The following is a 21,289-nucleotide window of genomic DNA, read 5'->3' as shown; positions in this document are numbered from 1 at the left end:
GGGATGAACGTTTAATATTAGTTTATAGCAGGGGTCTTCAAACTACGGCCCGCGGGCCATATGCGGCCCGTTGGGCCTCTCAATCTGGCCCGGAGAGACACTTAAGGAAAAAAATAATAATATTATTAAATACCTTATTCCTTGATTAAACAAAATAACCTTTGTGCAGAAAGTTCACGTTATGACGCAAGCCAACTTGCAAGAGTGGCTTACGTCAACTTTTGTCCCAACTTCCTACTTTCGTTTCAAGCACATTGCGAAATTTAAAAAGCTGAAGGATAACGTGGAAATTTTTTATATTTCAATGCTTCATAATGAAAGTTCATGTGGCCCTCTAGCTATAAAGTTTGGAGACCCCTGGTTTATGGGAAAGGAACTTACCGCGTGGCCATTGATTTATGTAAGTCACATCAACGTAGCGTAATCTTGGGCAGAGTTCTGTTGGGTTAACAAGTATTTTGAATAATTTTGTTTAACATAGGGGGGGATCAGTTGCATGCTAGGAGCACTCCAGGGGGAGCGTCAGCTACCACTGAAAACGAGCCTTAAATACGGGGCCCAAAGCCTGAGCCGAGAAAGGTGCGAGTCATGTTTGGGGATTCCTGGGGTAAGTTCTCTCAGGAAAAATTCTTTATTAAGAAGCCCTAAAATGCCTTCCACCACACCACTGATAGGATGTTCGTAATTTCTCCACAGTTTTATAGTTTGGATGCTGTGGCTTGAACTGAAACATCGTTTTATTAAAAAATGCCTTTGACAACATTTATATTAGAGATTTTAAATACCGTACTACCTTGGAGAAAGTGAGACTGTCGCCATATTGAGTAATGATCATAAGATATTATGTGACTAGCGTACCTTAATTTGTGTTTTTTCGTGTATGTGGTAAATTTGAAGCGACTGTAAGGCTAATGGAAAATAATTCCTCAAATAGGTTTAATTCTTTGCTTCGATATTTACTGCACCATAATGGAATATGTATTTGAAATCTAATTGTTGGATCAATTTCCATATGATATTTCGATAATTCGTGTATAAATTATCCATATGATATTTCGATATTTCGTGTATGATATTTCCATAATTTTGGCATAAGCATGCCGAAACATGTTTACGATAAAAAACTCGTCGTTCATTTAAAATGTCTGATATCCATCGTGCTTTTAAGAAATTATGGAATATCATACATGAATAGGCACATAAATACAAAGGGAAAGTTTCCCTGTCCGACTTTCGATCACTTGAGAAGCTATCAACGAAGAAACGCAAAGCCGATCTCGATGTGAATTTCTTGAAGGATTGTCAGTCATTCGAACTTTTTCCGAAATTTATTTGTTTCCCTCTTCGAAATGTCAATGCCCAGGATGTCCATGCGATTCGTAAGCGATTGCTTCGCTCTGCTGTTTTAAAACGGTCAAAAGAAAAGAGGAAACTTGAGAATGATATGGACAAGATATCATCGAAACTCAAAGCAATACTAATTACAGTCGACTGGTACATTCTAGAAAAGGCTCTGGCTAAGACTATTACGAAAAAGATAAACATACTCTTATGTAATTTAGTACACTTAACGATAGTCACATACACACACACACATATATATATATATATATATATATATATCATGTAAATAGCACAGAATAGATACATACAGAAGGACCACTCTCGTCGGAACCTTAGACGATTTTGTTGTCAACTTTTAGCCCGCAATCAGGCATCGCCGCGGCGCCGCCATGTTGGCAGGCATGAACCAAACAACAAAACTTCCTTTACGTATGAATGTTTTTTATGAATGTTTTTTCTTGATTTAAACTTCCTTTACATCAAAACAAATGTATTGCTTTACAGCTTCCCTTTTCTCAATTTGTTCGTGTGTCTGCATTTTTCATGTAGCAACCGCCGTGTCGAACAATTCAAGCCATTAGCGGCCATTGCTTGCGCGAGCAATAATCACGAAACGAAACTTAACTGACAAAAACATCTGGCCATGATCAAAGAAAGTCACAACACGATGCTACACACATGTGTGTCCGCCTAAAAGTTTGTCAATCTTTAGTTCTTTAACGCAGACCGCATGGAGTAGTTATATTATGATGCATTTCACTACATAAGGCCCTTGGAGCGTTAAGTACAAGTTTCGGTTAATAGAAAATATTTAGCACTAACAGGGATCTGTTATGACTCGCATCACAACAGTTTTTCTCTAGAAATCCCATGTCTGAAAATAGTGACATTTATAACGGTACGAATCTTATCTTGTGAGAATAGACGAACTTAGTAGCTATTATAAGAGCAACAAGAATCACTTTGGCAATATCGCCAGTATATTTTTGAACGCTTTGTTAGTCATTTATCAGACATCATAAACCAAACAATTAAAAAAAATTGTTCTTTGAACAAACGTCTCTACTTATATATGGCAAAATTCGTGTAAATCAGACGTACCTGTGTCGAGAGGAGTGAAGAGCTTGTTTAAATCAGAAATTTGTCAAAATACCGTAAAACGTCTTGAGGAAAATGATGCTTTCTGTTTCAATGTGATTCCTTTTAGAATGTGTGAAGCTCTTTATCATAGCAGACGTAGAGTCGCAGTCAAACACTGCGGGTTGCTAAGATAGAAGGAATGTTGATGAAATTGAACGAATCTTATTGGTTGGCAAATAATTAGTTATGCTACTAACAACTGTTGCTACCATGCAAGAAAAATATTTAATTAAAAACAGTGGATTTCAGTAAATGGACAGCTGTTTTTATATTTGTAGTTCACGCATTTGATCTAATTTCTTCGAAATTATGTCCTCTCATTTGTAATTAGCATTTCCTTGACATATAGAATCATGGCATATTTTATAAAATTAAATAGTCCGCAAGTGAAGAATGTCAAGTGACGATAAAACTTTTACACACATAAATTATTCCTAACGACAGGGGCACTACATGCGGTCTTTCCCACAAGAACTAGCTAATGCAAGAGAAGAGTTTTACATTGAAACACTTATCTTCTATAATTTCTCTAAAGTATTAATGTATGAAGAAATTCGTGTGTTTTCATAAAAACATCGTGACATACAGTATGTTAAGCATTTAACATTGCTACAATTAAAAGGCTAATGGCCAGTTTTAAGCGAAAAACGCGAAATATTGACTACAACTATGATGACCTTGAGAGATAAATTAGAGAGTTCGTTGACGCACATGTTTGCTTAAAAGGATATTTGTCCGTTTTGCATAAACTTCAGTTAAACACAAGTGTACCCATATAAGTTCCTAAACATGTTGTGCAGTCAATTTTGCGAGAAATTGACACAGAAAAAACCTAGAGAAAAAAGGGTCATCGAGTTAAAAGAAGAACTTGCTATAATCCATCCTAACTGCAACGTGATGGATACAAGTAACGGATCTAGCGATGCATCTGGCACAATATATAGAATTGTTTTCGTGTAATCGCGTACGCTATTTTGATAGGATACTATAACGGGCCCTGGCTGAAACTTAGCCCGGGATAAAATTGCTTTAGGTAATCGGTCCTGTACTTAGCTAAAACTTTTGTCAGCCATTTTTATTGTTTTTTGTTACAATAACTTGAAGTGTTTTATTCGAATATTTATGCTAAGATTGACTAAATAATATAGACTTACAGTACAGTAATAACTAGGGGAATTAAAGCACATATATCAGCGAATGGGGAACAAAGTAAAAGGTTAAAAATGAACCAAACAAAAAACTTCCTTTACATTAATACAAATGTGCTGCTTTACAGCTTCCCTTTTCACTATTTGTTCGTATGTCTGTATTTTTCATTTAGTAACCGACATGGCGAACAACTCATCCTGTTTGTGGCCATTGTTTGCGCGAGCAATAATCACGAAACGAAACTTAATTGAAAAAACATCTGGCCTCAAGAGAGTTAGGCCGTATTCTTTGCCACCGAAAGTCGCTTAGAAAAACAATTCCGTTGCCATCGGTCGGGCACTAAGTTTAATTTAAATAAATCTATAAATTTTCATTTTCTGAATAAGAATTTACTTGTTGTCACGCGTATAAACCTGCAGTTTATGAGCATTTTGCCATCAAACATCAACAATTTTTGCTGCTTTGAAACTTGATCGCCGCCATTGTTTCCCGAATACTTCATTTAATTTACTGTGATATTACTAGTTCCAGTTTCCTATCAGGCTTATTTTTGCTCGGACGTCAACAACTTATGCATAGTTGGTAACTTTTATCAATGTTTTTTGTGGGAAATATCACAAATTTCAGTTAAAAATATAAAATTTCATACATCGCATTAAAGACTATTTGATAAGTATAATATTCCACATTTAAAATTGGTCAATGTCGTTTAAATCCCCATCAGTACTTTCGCTGTCTGAATCATCTATTGAATTGTCTTCGTCGCATTCGCCTGATGTATTTTCGCAGTTAACACATGAACATAAGTCTGTGCAGACTAGGTCAGCTTTTCTACATGAACATCGCATGCTTGAACACCAAGTCTTACAATGACAGTCTACGAAATCAAGAAGGGAGTCTGGAGCTGGAGGACGCGTCATCCATTTCAATACAATCGCGGAAACCTTAATCTGGAAACGAATTTGACATTTCACATAGGAATGCCATTATTCTTCCATCTTTTTCTTCTTCTAAATCATCCAGGTATGCTTCAAACCTTAAACGTTGCAGTGCTTCGTTCAAAATTTTATGGCATGACATCGATCTATTGTAATTCTTTCCAGAAAGGACACTCTTTACGGATTCTTCGCTCACAACACCCGAGTCAATTAACAGATCCTAAAGAACGTTTTGCGGAATCATTACTTTTAGAAACGTATTTATCTAATTGCCACTTATTTCTTGTACAAGTTTTATATGTGAAAATTAAGATATGAATTCGCACCTTAAGTCCTCCATCTTCAAAGAGCTTTGACACTGCAGATAGAAAAGACATGACAGTATGAAATTCTTCAAGACGTACGACCAGTTTATCATAGTAAACGGGTTCTTTCCATCGTATGTGCTGGGCTTTAGAGTAAACTGCTTCATCAAAGACTAAGACAGCATATTGTAAGTCAAGCTTCTCTGCGATACTCTTGCTTCTTTTAAGAATTTCATTAATTGTAGAATATTCAGTTGGTGGCGCGTTCATAACTGGCAGGTAACCCACTCTCGATACCTCAGGTATTTCTTCAATAAGCATGGTGTTAAAGCCGGTCCATCCAGGCAGTGCTGTTTCATCAGTGACATGAACCATTTTCGTTAAAACATATGCTAAATCAAGCTTGTGAGCTGCTTCATTTAACTCATGGTTCCTATCAATGAGCATTGAACGGGCGACTTGATTGATATCAAAAAATATTGGAGTCTTTTTTGCCCCAATACTATATTCTGCTATGTTGGTATTCGGCATCTTAACAGTTCGCTGTGACTTTTTGACGATGCTGGAATTTTGCATTGTTATGTGTTGCTGGCCTGACAATTTCTGCGTTATAATTCCGTTTGTGACATGAGTTTGTTTTTTTATGTCCTCGCCAAAATCAATGTTGTCGTAAATCAGGTTAACATACTCTTTCTCTACAAACTCTTTGGGAACAATATTAGGTGTATCAATAGTTGTTTGGGCAAGGGCAGAATCATACGCCATTGCGGATGACAAGGAGACACAGTGTCCAAGACCGTTCAAAAGGCTGATCAGGCTTGAACAGCCAGAAATTTGTCTAACAGCTGTTGCCAAGGTTAAGGATTTAGGCGTTTGCATTTTTCCTTTACTGCTAACGTTGATCAGATCTTGACATAATGAATAAAGTTTAATAGCGTTCTTCTCCCCTACTTCAACATATTCCGACAAGTCCGGGTCGTCTGAAAAACCAAGCATCCATGCGAGGAAATTAAACAGAGTTGGCGAAACAATTTTCCTAACACTCTCATCATTTATGTCAGAAGCAAGGGGCGGCCAGTTTTCGTACCATATTGATTTTGTACTAGCACGTAGATTGCCCCGTAATGTTAGCGCTACGTTAAATACTTCATTAAGGGTCGTCGTTTTATTGCAGCTGCCTTTTGGAACGTCATTGTTGAAAAATTCATCTTCTGTGTCCATCTCACTTTGCGAAGTTTCTGTGTCTTCATTTAAATAATTTTCTGCCACAGTTCCTTGACAAAGACCTTCAACGTATACAATTTCACTTTTGTTCCGTTCTTTTGGTGAAAAGAAAACATTTTGAGGGAATCTCTCTCGCAATCTCTCTTTTAATCGAAAATTTCTATAATTTGACGCATCTGTGCCTTCAATTTCTGAAACTGTCTTTACAAACTCAGCTTTCATGCTCTTCATAAAAAAAATTTCTTCGTTCATCAGCAGTCTTTTCTTTACAAATCTTTCACAAAAAACATCAAAGGACTTTTCGTATTTGCATGCGTATCTGTCATAGTTTTCAGAATCATAAACTTCATCTATTACATTGCTGCGTCTTAAAAAGCTAGTGTATCGTTCGTAACACCGTCTATGATACCTAACCTCTAAAGCTACACAATCTTTATCAGCAATATTTACAAGTATACTTTCATCTGAATTTCTCCTAGCTGCTTCTCTTAATTTACACCCATCTTTTGTCTCTGCCATAACCAGTCGATCTAGCTTTCGCTTTCGAGTGCCCTATTAGTCATAAGTGAACATTTTTTGGTGAAATTATTAATTATCAAGAAGACAAAGATTGTTTCTCACGTAAAAAAATTTCTTTTCAATGCGGAAAAAATATATAAGCGAGCTTTTAATGTAGGATGCAAAAGCTTTCGATAAAAAGAAAAATACAATAAAAATGTTTCACTTACCACTTCAGTCACAAAAGACTTTTCTTTTTTACAAATGATACATGTAGGCGGAAGTACATGTTTTGATTTTGGTGCAATGGCTTGTTTCTTCAGTGTAGATCTAAGTAGTTTTTTTGCCGATGTGCCTGTTATACTTTCGCCACCAGCAGGTAATAAATTGTCTGCAGTCGCATTAGTGTCCTGTCTTTCCCTCTCTTTCTCACAACGAGTCTGCGCTCGATTTATAAACGTTTTATTGGTAAACTTAGAATAGCATCCTCTGTGATAAGCTAGGCTTGGTTCATTTTCTTCAATAAACGCCGTTCTCTCTGCAATTTCCCTCTGATCACCATCAAGAGTCACCCAAATTTCTCTGCATTCCATAAACTTTTTAAAAGAAACTTCAGTAAAATTTGTAAGTTGCCCACTCTCTCCTTTAAAGTGAATTAAACATTTCAAGGGCAAAGATGCCATCCTTTCGTTTTCTTCCGTTTTATCGCTTCGAACAAACACAGATACACATTTAATTGCCTATTTTAGTTCAAAGCAAATCAGAAGCAGTGCCAATATGAGCCATTTAAGAGACTAGAACTAGTACAATAGCTATTTATTACATGAAGTACCCAGGGAAACAATGGCGGCGATCAAGTTTCAAAGCAACAAAAATTATTGATGTTTGATGGCAAAATGCTCACAAACTGCAGGTTTATACGCGTGACAACAAGTAAATTCTTATTCAGCATATGAAAATGTATAGATTTGTTTAAATTAAACTTAGTGCCCGACCGATGGCAACGGAACTGCACGATAATTCGACACAGAATACGGCCTAAGTCACAACACGATGCTACACACATTATGCGTGTCCGCCTAAAAGTTTGTCAATCTTGAGTTCTTTAACGCAGACCGCATTGAGTAGTTATATTATGATGCATTTCACTACATAAGGCACTTAGAGAGTTAAGTACAAGTTTCGGTTAATAGAAAATATTTAACACTAACAGGGACCTGTTATGACTCATATCACAGCAGTTTTTCTCTAGAAATCCCATGTCTGAAAATAGTGACATTTATAACGGTACGAATCTTATCCTGTGAGAATAGACGAACTTAGTAGCTATTATAAGAGCAACAAGAACCACTTTGGCAATATCGCCAGTGTATATTTGAACGCTTTGTTAGTCATTTATCAGACATCAGAAACCAAACAATTAAAAAAAGTGTTCTTTGAACAAACGTCTCTGCTTATATATGGCAAAATTCGTGTTAATCAGACGTACCTGTGTCGAGAGGAGTGAAGACCTTGTTTAAATCAGAAATTTGTCATTATAATGTAAAAAACCTTGAGAAAAATGATGCTATCTGTTTTAATGTGATTGCTTTTAGAATTGTGAAGCTCCTTATCATGGCAGACGTAGAGTCGCAGTCAAACACTGTAGGTTGCTAACATAGAAGGAATGTGATGAAATTGAACGAATATTATTGGTTGGCAAATAATTAGTTATGCTACTAACATTTGTTGCTACCAAGCAAGAAAAATAATTAATTAAAAACAGTGGATTTCAGTAAATGGGCAGCTGTTTTTACATTTGTAGTTCACCCATTTGATCTAAGCTCTCCGAAATTATGTCCTCTCATTTGTATTTAGCATTTCTTTGACATATAGAATTAGCATATCTTATAAAACTTAAATAGTCTGCAAGTGAAGAATGTAAAGTCACGATAAAACTTTTACACACATAAATTATTCGTAAGGACAGGAGCACTACATGCGGTCTTTCCCACAAGAAGTAGCTAATGCAAGCCTGAAAATTCAACTAGCAATCTTATGTTCTATTATAATAAATTACCTTAAAATGGTTTCCATCTTAGTTTTCAGTGTGTTCTCCTCGAAACACATCTTATTCATTTCACTTTAATATAATAGTGAAAGAAATCAAGTTCGTATTCTTTTCTTCCCCGAATGACAACTGACAAATTTGCATTATATAAAATAAAAGCAATAAAACGCATGCGTTGATTGGTTGATAGCTGAGCCTCATCAATTAAATCAATGAAAGAGTATTTACTAATCAATCATGAATACATGTTAGAGGAAATATTAAAACCTTTGCTTTGAATTTATCTTTATTACATTATTGGTATTTTATAAAAGATGTTTTTGCCCTGATCTGCTTTCGAGTACTCCCAAAGGTCTCCTCGGTTTTTAATATTTCCACAATAAACATCTTTTATTTCTTAATTGAACATCTGCAAATCTTGCAAAGTACACCGAACGGAAACATTTGTTTCCTCCTTAGAAACGTACGTTAATTTGAAACCTCCACAGCAGCAAACGTTTCTATGGCACTTTAATAAGTTCCCACAAAATGAAATTTTTGCTAATTGAATCGTGTTTTTATTGAATAGTGAACACAAAAAGTCTGTCCATAAGCTAAGAGAGGATGAAAAAGTTATTGTGGCTAAAACCTGGGCAATTTTTATCGAAGACAAACACTGAATATGTTGGTCCTAGCTGCTGCAACTTTTAAGACATAAATGACTTGAATATGGAGCCTAAGAGTTTGGACAACTATATATATGATAAAATGTTTGAAAGAGACACATAAAGCTAATTGGAACCAAAAAGTTAAAAATAAGCATAATCCGTAAAAGGGCGTCTTGTAATCTCAAGTAGTGTAACCTAGTGTAACTCATAATGTAACCACAAAGTTATAAAACAAGACAATTACGCTGCAATATTCGGTTTTATTTAAAGTGGTTATATGACGAATTATAGCCCCCCTATTTTATGAGCTTAATTGAAAATTTGGATTATTTGAAGAACTATGACATGTCGCTGGACTTAAACAGATAAATATAAGTTTTTTTAATTTTGCTTCCAAAGTCGGGTACTTTTTGCGAATTTTTTACGACGCCATGTTGATACTTGTGACGTAGATAGTTGAACACGTCTGTTTCCGTCAATATAATATTATATTATAGGAGGTGATTTTGTTGTCGTTTTTCTTGTCTTAAAAACAAATAATGACAGTATTTTCAATAAAATATTAAAAAACAAGTTGTCCGGAAAGTATGGCCTCAAATCAGTGCTCAGATAATTCGAATTCGATGTCTGAATGCGTATCTGATGCGAGCTCGGAATCCGTGGGTTATGTCGAGCATTTAAACGACTTCGCATATGACGATGAACCGCTAGCAGGAGATGGTGATGAAGTGCATACTCCAGATGATCCCGATGGAATCCTCCCTGCGACATTAGAACAACGAAGTGATGGCGTAATTCCACTTGGTGAATGGTAAGTTGTTGTTTTCTCCTGTTTGTAATATACATAAAGTTACTTTATAAACCAGAATGCTCCCACGTTTCAGGTGTAACTGTCAATGCTGTCATACCGATTTGTTAGAAGGCGCATTAGAGTACGGATGCTGTAAGGAAATTGGACCAGCTTAGCAGAAAATGACATTCGATGGCAGCATTGAGAAAATATCATGCATAACACAGCATGTCAAATTTGGGCCTTTAGTTCATGAGGCTGTCCTTGAAAACGTCGGGCCACTATTGAGAGATAGGAGTGGACGTGCTTATCGCCGCCAAGCATCACAATCATTAAATATGTAAGATTGTAAATTGTATGAGAAACAATGTTATAATCAACATTGTTTCATCAACAATAATTAGTCCAACCTTTTTATTTACTTCAGGTACTTGAGAGCTGTGGTATACAGATGGTTGATGATGGGTCTATGGGATGGGAGAATACTCGGCCTGCTTGTGTTTACCACATTATTCGGAAAGCATATCCAAGTGGTAACACAACAGGTTACATACTATCAGAGGGGCTATGATGGAACAGTCTTTTAACTTGTGCACTGTAGAGACTGTTGACCTTCTTTGCTGAGTTTGGAATGGTCAGGAAATATGCCTAGATGAAAACCAAATAGGAGATACATGGATGCACTATATAAGTTGACATGCAGTTTAATGGTTTGAAACAAGAGTAAACAATAAAAGCAAATTGGTGCAACTACTGAGAGGTTAAGCTGAAAGAATTAAATGAAAGAATATATTTTCTTCAATGTCAGTCTGGGAAAAAAAACAAAAGAAAAAATATATGGAATTAAATCATAGCATAAATGTAAAAATGGAAAATAGCAAGCCGTTCAAATGGCGAATCGTTTGCTTCCCCAGTGCATACTTAAACATGCTCAGATTCATCACTAGTAGATGGTACTTCCTCATTGAGAGAACATGTTTCCTTCAGCGATTGCTTATGGAGAGTATGTCGAATAATCTACAAAATTTATATCGAATTTACATATGACAAAAGAAAAATTAACATAAACAAGCGTAAACTTACTTGTCTTCGCTTTCGATCGGTTATTTCGTCCTGTAATGGTTCAGGAATCCCAGCCACGTCAATGGTTGGGATAGCATCTTTCTTCAACCTTCTTTTGAGCTTAACTTGCGCGCTCAAATTAAGGTCAAAACAAGAATCTTCAAAATGCGCAGAACACAGACACGAGCTAGAGGAAGCCTCAAAACCTGGTCTATGTTTACGCAGAAAATTTACCCATTTTCAAAGTCTTTGCGGCTCTGTTTCTTTTTTAGGAAACAGATGCATCGACATTCCTTCGGTTTTTGAATCATTGGCGCAACTAATTTGATTAGGTCCGCCAGAAACACAGCGTTTTCCTCCGCGTTTCTTATTAAGATTACTAGTAGAATACGCCATGTTGATATATGTGTTCAACTTTCTACGTCACAACTCATTAGCATACCGATCAAAAAATTCGCAAAAAATATACTGAAAATCGTGACCTCGAACGTCCGTAAAATCACTTTCACCAATCCAATTTCAATTATAATTGCAGATTTAAAATCACTGAAACAAGGTCTTTCAATTTAGCTAATAAAAAAAGGGGGGGGGCTAAAATTCGTGATATAACCACTTTAAAAACCATCATCAAAAAGAATGACATATTTACAAGTTGCCAGTTGATTGTACGTATATATACATAATTCGTATATATATACAGGTGTTCAGTTACAATACGAGAAAATTTAGGGGCTGTATACATGATCCCGGGTAGCCGGGCTCAGCCAAGCGTTAAAGGATTTTGGCAAATGGAAAAGATTTAATATTTTTCATCAGATGAATGTTCTTCAGCCCTTTCACAATATTTTAATTTAATAACTATACGCATAACATTCAAAATCGAACAACAAATTCGGCCTTATTTGAGAATATACATGACGAAATCAATCTTATTTACTTTTTATTTATTTATTAAACTTTCTATAAATACAATACATAGATAACTAAATGACAGAAAACATACTACAGCTTTTGGAGGCCAACAGATGTCACAAACATTAAAAACAACACAATATTCCACTGGACAGTTGACGTGTCTTGTTACAAGATAGAAATATACTTTTCCATGTTCTTGAACCGTCAATGTCATCAAGTATTGTTTCTAAGAATAATTTATAACATACTCATAGCTTTTCCTTGAATTGACTAAGGCTGATCTTGTTTTCATACATTTAAATTGCTTAGTAATGCATTCTTGAGTCGAATGCACCGATTTAGAAACGACTTTTGGACTGTACTTGTTTTGTATTAATTAGTAACAAATGACAAATGGTTTGGATAGCACATAACCATGTTTTACATTGGCTTAAAGATTGGTTTGTAGCGGTAAAATTTCTTTATGTAATATAATTATATGTATTTAAATAGTTCATTAGGGCCTGTTTATATGGAGCCAAGTTACCCGGCTAGGCAAGTTACTCGCTCAACCGGGTTTAAAAAAGTGATCTGTTTATATGGCACCGGGTAACTCGGCTAGTACTTCCGTTCAATTTTCTTAAATGAAGTTTGGCTATGCTAACTTCGAGTAAAGGCGCGAGATTGTATAAAGCCTCACAGTTTCGCAGCAAAAATGGAATGGGTGAATATAAAATTGAAAATTATGATATGTGTGCATGTTTTTGTATAATAATGCTGCAAGTAAAAGGCTTATTACGCATGCGTACCAACAGAGCCATTTTCTCGCCTCGCCGAGTTACCCGGCAAATGCGTTTACATGGAAAAATTCATCCCGCCTAGCCGGGTAACTCGCTTACACAAACCGACTTACCCGGCAAGGCGAGTTACTCGGATGTGTCATATAAACGATTCGCCGGGAAATGCATTCATTTTATATATGGGCCGAGTTACCCGGCTAGGCGAGTATCGGCTTCATATAAACAGGCCCTTAGTTTTAGTTGAAACGAAATCTTTACTCTATAATGATATGGAATGGTCAGACTGAAAACGAGAGGTAGCAACTTCTAACCGTCTTGATAATAAAAGAAAGACTGGTTGTGTGCTAGAGTGAAAAGACAACAGTTGCTTGCTGACCCTACTTTCTGTTTCATCTAAATCAAAAACTTGGACAAACATTGGTTTCGTAAAAAACATCAATTGTTGGACGGTTTCCAAGAACATAAAAACTGAAATTACTTTTTACAAATTTACAAAATGTTGTACACGATAGACAGAGATGTTAACCAGAGTGAATGTAGAAAACATATTTTAAGAACAAGAATAGGTTTGGAGGAAACATAATGAGAACGAAAGCCAGAACAGTGGAGAAAATAATGTCACTATCTTGTCTAAACAAGAGCTGGCATTCAGAGCAGATGATGAATCCGTATCTTGTTTTAATCAAGACAACCATAGAAAGTTTCCAAAGTTATTTGGCAAAATCAAATTCCGTTTTTTAACAATTGCTTGCATGGCAAACTATTTGAGTTAGAACGTAGTGATGGCTAATGCAGGAGGTGTTTTCATCTGCATGTGTATCACCTGATCACTGGAATTATTTGAATGTCTTTATTGACGAAGTTATTCATGATCAGATCGATGCAAAAATCAGGGAATGCCAGTTTCATTGTTCCTAATGTGATTAAGCTTTGCATAAATCACCCCAAAATCAGCTTATCTATACTAACCGTCTGATTAAAAGCGTGTTTGGATCATTTTTATATGTGTATCGAAGCGTATACTTTTTTAAAATAAGTTGTTAAATTATCGTAAGATTAAGTATGGACATGTCGCGGGTTTTCATATAAATACAGAAATTGAATGGGAAAAAATATACATGTTGGGCATTCAACACGCGTTTGTATCTGGAAAATGTGGCTGTCATATACGTTATGGGTGACGTTATCATAATAATGTTTTTATTGCTAAAGGATCCACTTATAAACAAAAGTTATTGGGGAGCTCAACCAATGCTAAGGGCTACTCTGATCTATAAATAAACTTAAACTACTAATATACAACAGTGGCTTTGTTTGATCATGCGGATGGATCAGTTAAAATTTCACCCAAAGACGCGTCTGATCGGGTGAAGCGAAATGCTTCGAAGAAAGTTTTTTCATTTGTTTAGGGGCCGAAATAGATCAGCATAGCAACAACAACGAAAGAAGCATGGGATATTTTAAGAAATCAGTTCACCAAAACTTCTATTTCACAGTTCATTTGACTACACCAGCAATATTAATCGCACCAGTTTAAAAGTGAAAACATACTCTACCATATCAGCGAATTGAAATTTCTCCACGATCAACTAAAAGAAATGGGATGTAAAAACAACGATCGCCAATTGGCAATGACTTTACTTGCAAGTTTGCCAGGAGAATACAAGCCGCTGATCACAGCTTTCGATGCGATTGGAAAGGAATCTTAAATTTATCAAAAAGTTAAAGGTCTGTAGCTTAATTTTGTAAAATAAAATGTTAGGTACAAAGAAAGATGAAGTGGCGTATGCTGCTCACTGATAATTCAGGAGAAAAGAAAAGAAAGAAGATTACAGTAGGAAAGAAAATAACACCAGCATTCTTTTCAAGAAGTTTGTGGCTCATGTAAAAAAAGAGAACATTTTGCACGAGATTTTTGCCGAAAGAAAGAACGATTTAAGTAGTAAATTCCACAATAAAGGAGAGAGGTCAACATATTGTGCCAAAGAAAATGTGATTGATGAGGAAAGTACTGATAAGGTAACGTTACTCACAAAAAGAAATGAAAATAGATATGATGAGATAATCAATTATGTTGCGACTCAACATATGCAAACGTGACAATTTATCAGACTATGAAGAGTTGTGAAAGCCAAAGAAAGTAAATCTTCGGGATGATCATGTCATATTGTCTTAAGGAAAAGAAACTCATCGGGAGGAAATATTCATGAAGCATTATGCATATGATAATTCGTTAAAAGCAATAAATTTCAAAGCAACTTTATACAGCATATCTAATCTATACGAATATTCTCCTTCCCTTCAAATATCGTTCAGGCAACGCCACAGCACAGTTTAATATCTTTATAGCATATTCTGATAAGACAAATCGTATATCTTAACAGGAAAAATACAGAGTTATTGGACTTGAAATGTCATGTAAGTTGTTAAAATTGTTTAAGCCAAACATGTAACACACAACAGTATTAAAACAAAGTGCAATTCAAATAAGTTCACCAAAGAAAGTCTTTTTTTCGCTTTGCATGCACAGATATGAAAGACAAGTGTTTGGTACCTTAAGCTTTACACAAAGTTGTCCATATTTGAATCACAAGTTTGCCATTTCTCAATGATGTCAGATAAAGTGTTTGTAGCAATAAAAGATGGCTTTATGAACCTAAATTAAAAAGAAAATGTGTTAATAAACAACAAAAATATTTGATACTATTTTCACAATGGCAGATCAAGGTTAAGTCAGAATACAAAATTATAGCACCTCATCATAGATTTTAAATACCAGAGCAATAATTCTGTTGGTTAAAGTTTCTAAAGAATATTTTGACGATAATTATTTAACCAATTGAGTTGTTTATAAAGTATTTCGGTAGTTTATAAAAATTACTTAAACTATTCAAAGATGACATAAATATTCAATTTTAAAATAAATTTGTTTAATCAGGCATAAATGTGATTTAATACATCACAAAGTAAAAGAAATAACACATATATTTAACAAATAGACTGTCTTGATTGAACAACTAATAATTTCTACCAGGTATTTAACTACTTTAACATACACATCATTGTAAACATACCTGGCTTAAAATGACAGTGATTTGTTTTTAGTAAGCAATTGTTGTTGTTTGAATTTGTAACTTTGTTTGATTGATCTACAACTACAGCATTACAAGTTGCTAAGGGTTATCTATAATATAAAATTTATGGTATTAGGAAAGGGATGCTTTAACTGTTTGGGAGGGGGTTTGGGGAGCTGAAGTTTGTTATTTTGAAGGTTTTTTAAAACATTACAGTGGAACATATATTATTGAAGACTTAGCCTTTGTACTTCATACGTTGCTTAGTTGTAGAGTAAGACTTAATTTATAAAAAGTGTATAAATGACTTAACAGTTGGTGAACAATTAACATTTTAAAGTCACATTTATACATCGCGTAAACACGCATGATAATTCTTTGTCTTATGTCTTACAAAACTTCAACTGGTCGACGGTTGAAACCTTCAGGTTTTGATATTTAACGTTCTGGAAGTTGTATGAATAGATTGTTATGAAAAACAAAGAATGAAAGCAAAGGCGCATTAAATTGGGCACAATCGACATTGATAATGTTAAGTCGTGACAATGTACAATGATTAGCAAAACTATTTTGCTGCATTGAAAATTAGGAACTTACATTTAATAAGCGATGCTGTATATTTTAATGCAAAGATACACCGATTTCATCATTAAAATTATGGTATTTCTGCTTGTAAAACGACCTAAATATTTAACTATTCAATGATGACATGATTACAATTGCAATTTCAAGTAAATTTGCTTCGGCAAGCATTAATATAATAACACATATTTTACAAATATAACGACTGAACAGTGTGTAGACGTCACTTCCTGTTAAATATTACTTCCGCTTATAATGTATATATATAGAGGACATTTAGATAAGAAGGCACTTAATAAAAACTCTACATGGTGGCAGAGATATATAGGATTCTGTCTAAAATGGTAAAGACCAGAGGACAAGAGACGTGGAGATAAATAAGAAATGGCATTTCAAACACAAATTCCATTGCCAGAAAAATTAGAATCGAAAAAGCCCGAAGATTGGAAGCGATGGATTGAACGATTCGAATGTTATCGCATCGCAGCTGGCTTAGACGAAAAAGATGATAAAGTACAAATCAATACTTTGGTATATGCTATGGGAGGCAATACCAATGATCTTTTAAAAAGCTTTCAAATAAGTGAAAGAGATATGGTGTACGGAAATGTTGTAGAACAATTTGCATCGCACTTTGTTGGTCGATCGAACACAATTTTCGAGCGTGCTCGGTTCAATAAACGAATACAGGGTGAAAAAGAACCAGTCATCGACTTTGTGGAAGACTTGTACAAACTGGCGGAAACTTGCCAATTTGGAACACTAAAAGACGAGTTGATACGAGATAGAATTGTCGTCGGTATACAAAATGCAAACCTTTCACAAAGGCTAATGCAAGATGATAAATTAACATTGGAGAAAGCTATTAGGGAGGTGAAATCATCAGAGCTTGTCAAGCGCCATCACGATATTCTAAAAGGAGACAGCGAAAATGGGCTGATTGGTCGCGTAAGAACAAATCAACGAAAAGGTAATGATACGACACAAAAATCGAAGTTAAAATGGAATCAGAATAGGAGTCCCGATCAACATTCGAGCAAGAAAAACCGTCAATGTTCTCGATGTGGAAGATCAACAATTCACAAAAGAGAGGATTGTCCAGCGAACAATAAAACTTGTTTAAAGTGTAATAAACAAGGGCATTTTGCAGCCGTATGCAGAAGTAACTCAAGCGCAAAAATTCAATCAGTTGATGACAAAAGCACGGATTCCCCAGGAGATTTTTTTCTTGGGACAATTAGCGATATAGAAAATGAGCGAAAATGGGCAATCGACTTATTATTAGGAAAGTCGACAGTGAAATTTAAGATTGATACGGGCGCTGATGTGACGGTGATTCCAGAACCGGTGTTTATGCAAACAGGCATAACTCGGATGCAATCAACTAATAAAGAATTGTTCGGGCCAAATCAAGCAAAGCTGTCAGTAAAGGGAAAAATTCGAGCAACATTGAGAACTGCTACTTCAAAACAACAGAGCAAGATATTTATATTGTGAAAAATTTGAAAGAGCCATTGTTGGGACGTCCAGCTATCAATGCCCTTGATCTAATAGCGACAGTCGAAGCGATTCAGTCAAATGATGCAAGTGATATGGAAGAAGATATAAAGGCTACTTATCCAAACTTGTTTAAAGGTCTGGGTGAATTAGACGGAGAATACAACATCAAATTAAAACCTGGTGCTATCCCATTTGCGTTAACCACACCTAGAAGAATACCTTTAACGATGACAAAGAAAGTTCATGATGAATTGACGCGCATGGAAAAACTTGGCGTTATTTCAAAGGTTAATATTCCTACCGATTGGTGTGCTGGTATGGTTGTTGTTCCAAAAGCAGATGGTAAAATAAGGATCTGTCTTGATTTCACAAAGTTAAATGAGTGGGTCTTGCGAGAAATTTATCCACTTCCGAAGATCGAAAGTCTTTTGGCAGAAATAAGAGGATCAAAATAATTTTCGAAGCTAGATTGTAACTCTGGTTTCTGGCAAGAAAAACTAGAACAAAACTCTCGTTTGTTAACTACATTTATTACTCCGTTCGGAAGATTCTGTTTCAACAGAATGCCTTTCGGTATTAAATCTGCACCTGAGCATTTTCAGAAAAGGATGAAACAGCTGCTGGAGAAACAAGATGGTCAAGTAAGCATAATTGATGACGTACTTGTTCATGGAAAGACAAAAAATGAACACGACAATGGACTGAAAGCTGTGCTGAAAAAATTTGACAGTGCTGGAGTAACACTAAATCCTGAGAAGTGTGAGTTTGCTAAGAAGATGGTAAAGTTTGCTGGTAATATAGTGAGTGAAGATGGAATTCAAGTAGACCCAGAAAAGATTGAAGCAGTACAAGGTATGGAAGTGCCACAAAATGTGAGTGATGTGCGAAGATTTTGGGAATGGTTAATCAATTGGGAAAATTCATTCCAAATTTGTCTGAAAAACAAAACCTATTAGAGATCTATTGAGTACAAAGAATGAATTTCAGTGGGAGGTGCTCAACAAAAAGCTTTTGAAGAGATGAAAACTGAATTAAGTTCTGTACCAGTTTTAGCCTATTATGACCCAACGAAGCGAACTGTTTTGGCAGCCGACGCATCGTCGTATGGTATAGGAGCAGTTCTTTGGCAATTAAATAAGAAAGGAGAAAAGAAACCAGTCGCTTATGCGTCAAGATCAATGACAACTACCGAAGAACGATATGCTCAGATTGAAAAGGAAGCATTGGGAACAACTTGGGCTTGTGAGAAATTTAATGATTATATTTTAGGAATGGATTTTGTGATAGAAACTGATCATAAACCCTTGGTTCCTCTGCTTGGCTCGAAGATATTAGACCAACTTCCTCCAAGAATACAGAGATTCAAGATGAGGCTGATGAAATATTCGTTTACTATTCGTCACATACCAGGAAAAGAGTTGGTTGTAGCGGATGCATTGTCTCGAGCTCCTATTATGAGACAACCTACAAAATCTGATAACAATTTATCCCAAGATTTGAACACTTATGTTGCACAGATTGTTCAAAACATACCAGCTAGTGAGAGAAGGCTAAAAGAAATTCGCCGACACCAACAAGAAGATCCGGTTTGTACGAAACTTGTGGAATTTTGTTCGGAAGGTTGGCCGGACCGAAATTGAATTACTAGTACCTTGTTACCTTATTACTTTGAAAGAGCAACAATTACAATGCAGAAAGGAATGTTAATGAAAGACTCCCGCTTGATAATTCCATCATCGCTACGTTTAGATATTCTAGAAAAGATTCATGCTGGCCATCAAGGCATCCGTAAGTGTCGTGAAAGAGCAAGAGAATCTGTTTGGTGGCCGGGACTAAGTAAGCACATTGAGAACATGGTTACTGATTGTTCCATTTGTTGTAAATACAGAGAAAATCACACAGAGCCGTTACTAACAACGTGTTTTCCTCAACGACCGTGGCAGAAAGTTGCTACAGACTTGTTTGAACATAGCGGAAAAAATTATGTGCTTGTAGTAGATTATTATTCTAGATATTTTGAAATTGCTCCTTTGAAAAAAAGCACAACTACAGAAGATGTTATCAATCATATGAAATCCATATTTTCTCGTCATGGTATACCAGAAACAGTTGTGTCGGATAATGGTCCACAGTATGCTGCAGCTATTTTTCCAAATTTGCTGAAGAATGGGATTTACACATTTAACAAGTAGTCCTCGCTATCCTCAAAGTAACGGAGAAGCAGAAAGAGCTGTAAAAACTGCGAAGAACTTAATCATAAAATCCGAAGATCCTTATTCAGGTTTACTTGCATACAGATCATCACCATTGCAGAACGGGTACTCACCAGCAGAATTATTAATGGGAGGAAATTACGTTCTAATCTACCAGTAATATCCGAAAAGTTAACTCCAAAGCTTGCTGATACGGCAAAATTGAGAAGAGACGAAGAAAGTTACAAACGACGTCAAGCAGAAAACTTTAATTGTCGTCACAGAGCTTCAGTCCTTCCAGACTTGAGTCCTGATGAAAAGGTTTGGGTAAAAGATATAAAATCACCAGCTGTGGTTGTGGGAAAAACCGATAAACCAAGATCATATATAGTCAGGACAGAGCAGTCTGTTTTAAGAAGAAATAGAAAACATCTTATCCCTGATCCTGAAAATCTGAGGGAAAACAGTGAGTTGAACGAAAGAAAGCTGAGTTTCAGTGATAAGAACGAAGTGAACGAATCTTCAAGTAGTTTGGACAATGAACAGGAATCGAAGGTAATTCGAACCCGTTCAGGAAGAATTATTAAACCCCCAAATAGATTGAACTTAGAAAACTTTTGAAAGATATTTTGTATAGTTATAGGTATAAATATTTATTATTAATTAGTTATTCTTTATATTAAAAAGGGAAGATGTGTAGACGTCACTTCCTGTTAAATATTACTTCCGCTTATAATGTATATATATAGAGGACATTTAGATAAGAAGGCACTTAATAAAAACTCTACAAACAGAACGACTAATAACTGCTATAAGCAATTTAACTTCCTTATATACAGACATATCAACACACACATACCTTGTTGTAGATGGCAGTTATGTGTTTTTTGATAAGCAGAGTTTTGTGGGAAATGTTGTTCGGATAAATTTTTAGGTTTTGATCTTTAACGTTCTGGAAAGCTAAGAGTTCAGCAATATTATATGAACTTTTGAGAGGTGAGAGCTTCAACAGTCGATACAAGGCCAATATCCTACCCACTCTTGCGTGTCCACACACGTGTACGGTGGCCGAGGAGTGCCAATAGAAATTAATTAATGTA

At 35.6% G+C, this 21,289-nt stretch overlaps 1 long non-coding RNA gene across 1 annotated transcript; it reads right to left on the bottom strand.

The window, feature by feature from the left end:
* Window positions 1-1,137: 1,137 nt before the first annotated feature.
* On the bottom strand, window positions 1,138-21,065 carry LOC124447663. The gene is made up of 4 exons (XR_006948787.1): window positions 21,049-21,065; window positions 15,916-16,025; window positions 15,396-15,497; window positions 1,138-1,160 (listed from the first exon to the last, which is right to left on the bottom strand). It is a non-coding gene; the product is annotated as an uncharacterized LOC124447663 (long non-coding RNA).
* Between the last annotated feature and the right edge of the window lie 224 nt (window positions 21,066-21,289).

The sequence above is a fragment of the Xenia sp. Carnegie-2017 genome, unplaced genomic scaffold (assembly GCF_021976095.1).
Source record: "Xenia sp. Carnegie-2017 unplaced genomic scaffold, XeniaSp_v1 HiC_scaffold_23, whole genome shotgun sequence".
In the NCBI taxonomy this organism is placed as follows: Eukaryota; Metazoa; Cnidaria; class Anthozoa; order Malacalcyonacea; family Xeniidae; genus Xenia; species Xenia sp. Carnegie-2017.
Note: the sequence above shows the minus strand (reverse complement) of the source record. Positions and strands in the feature narration are given on the sequence as shown.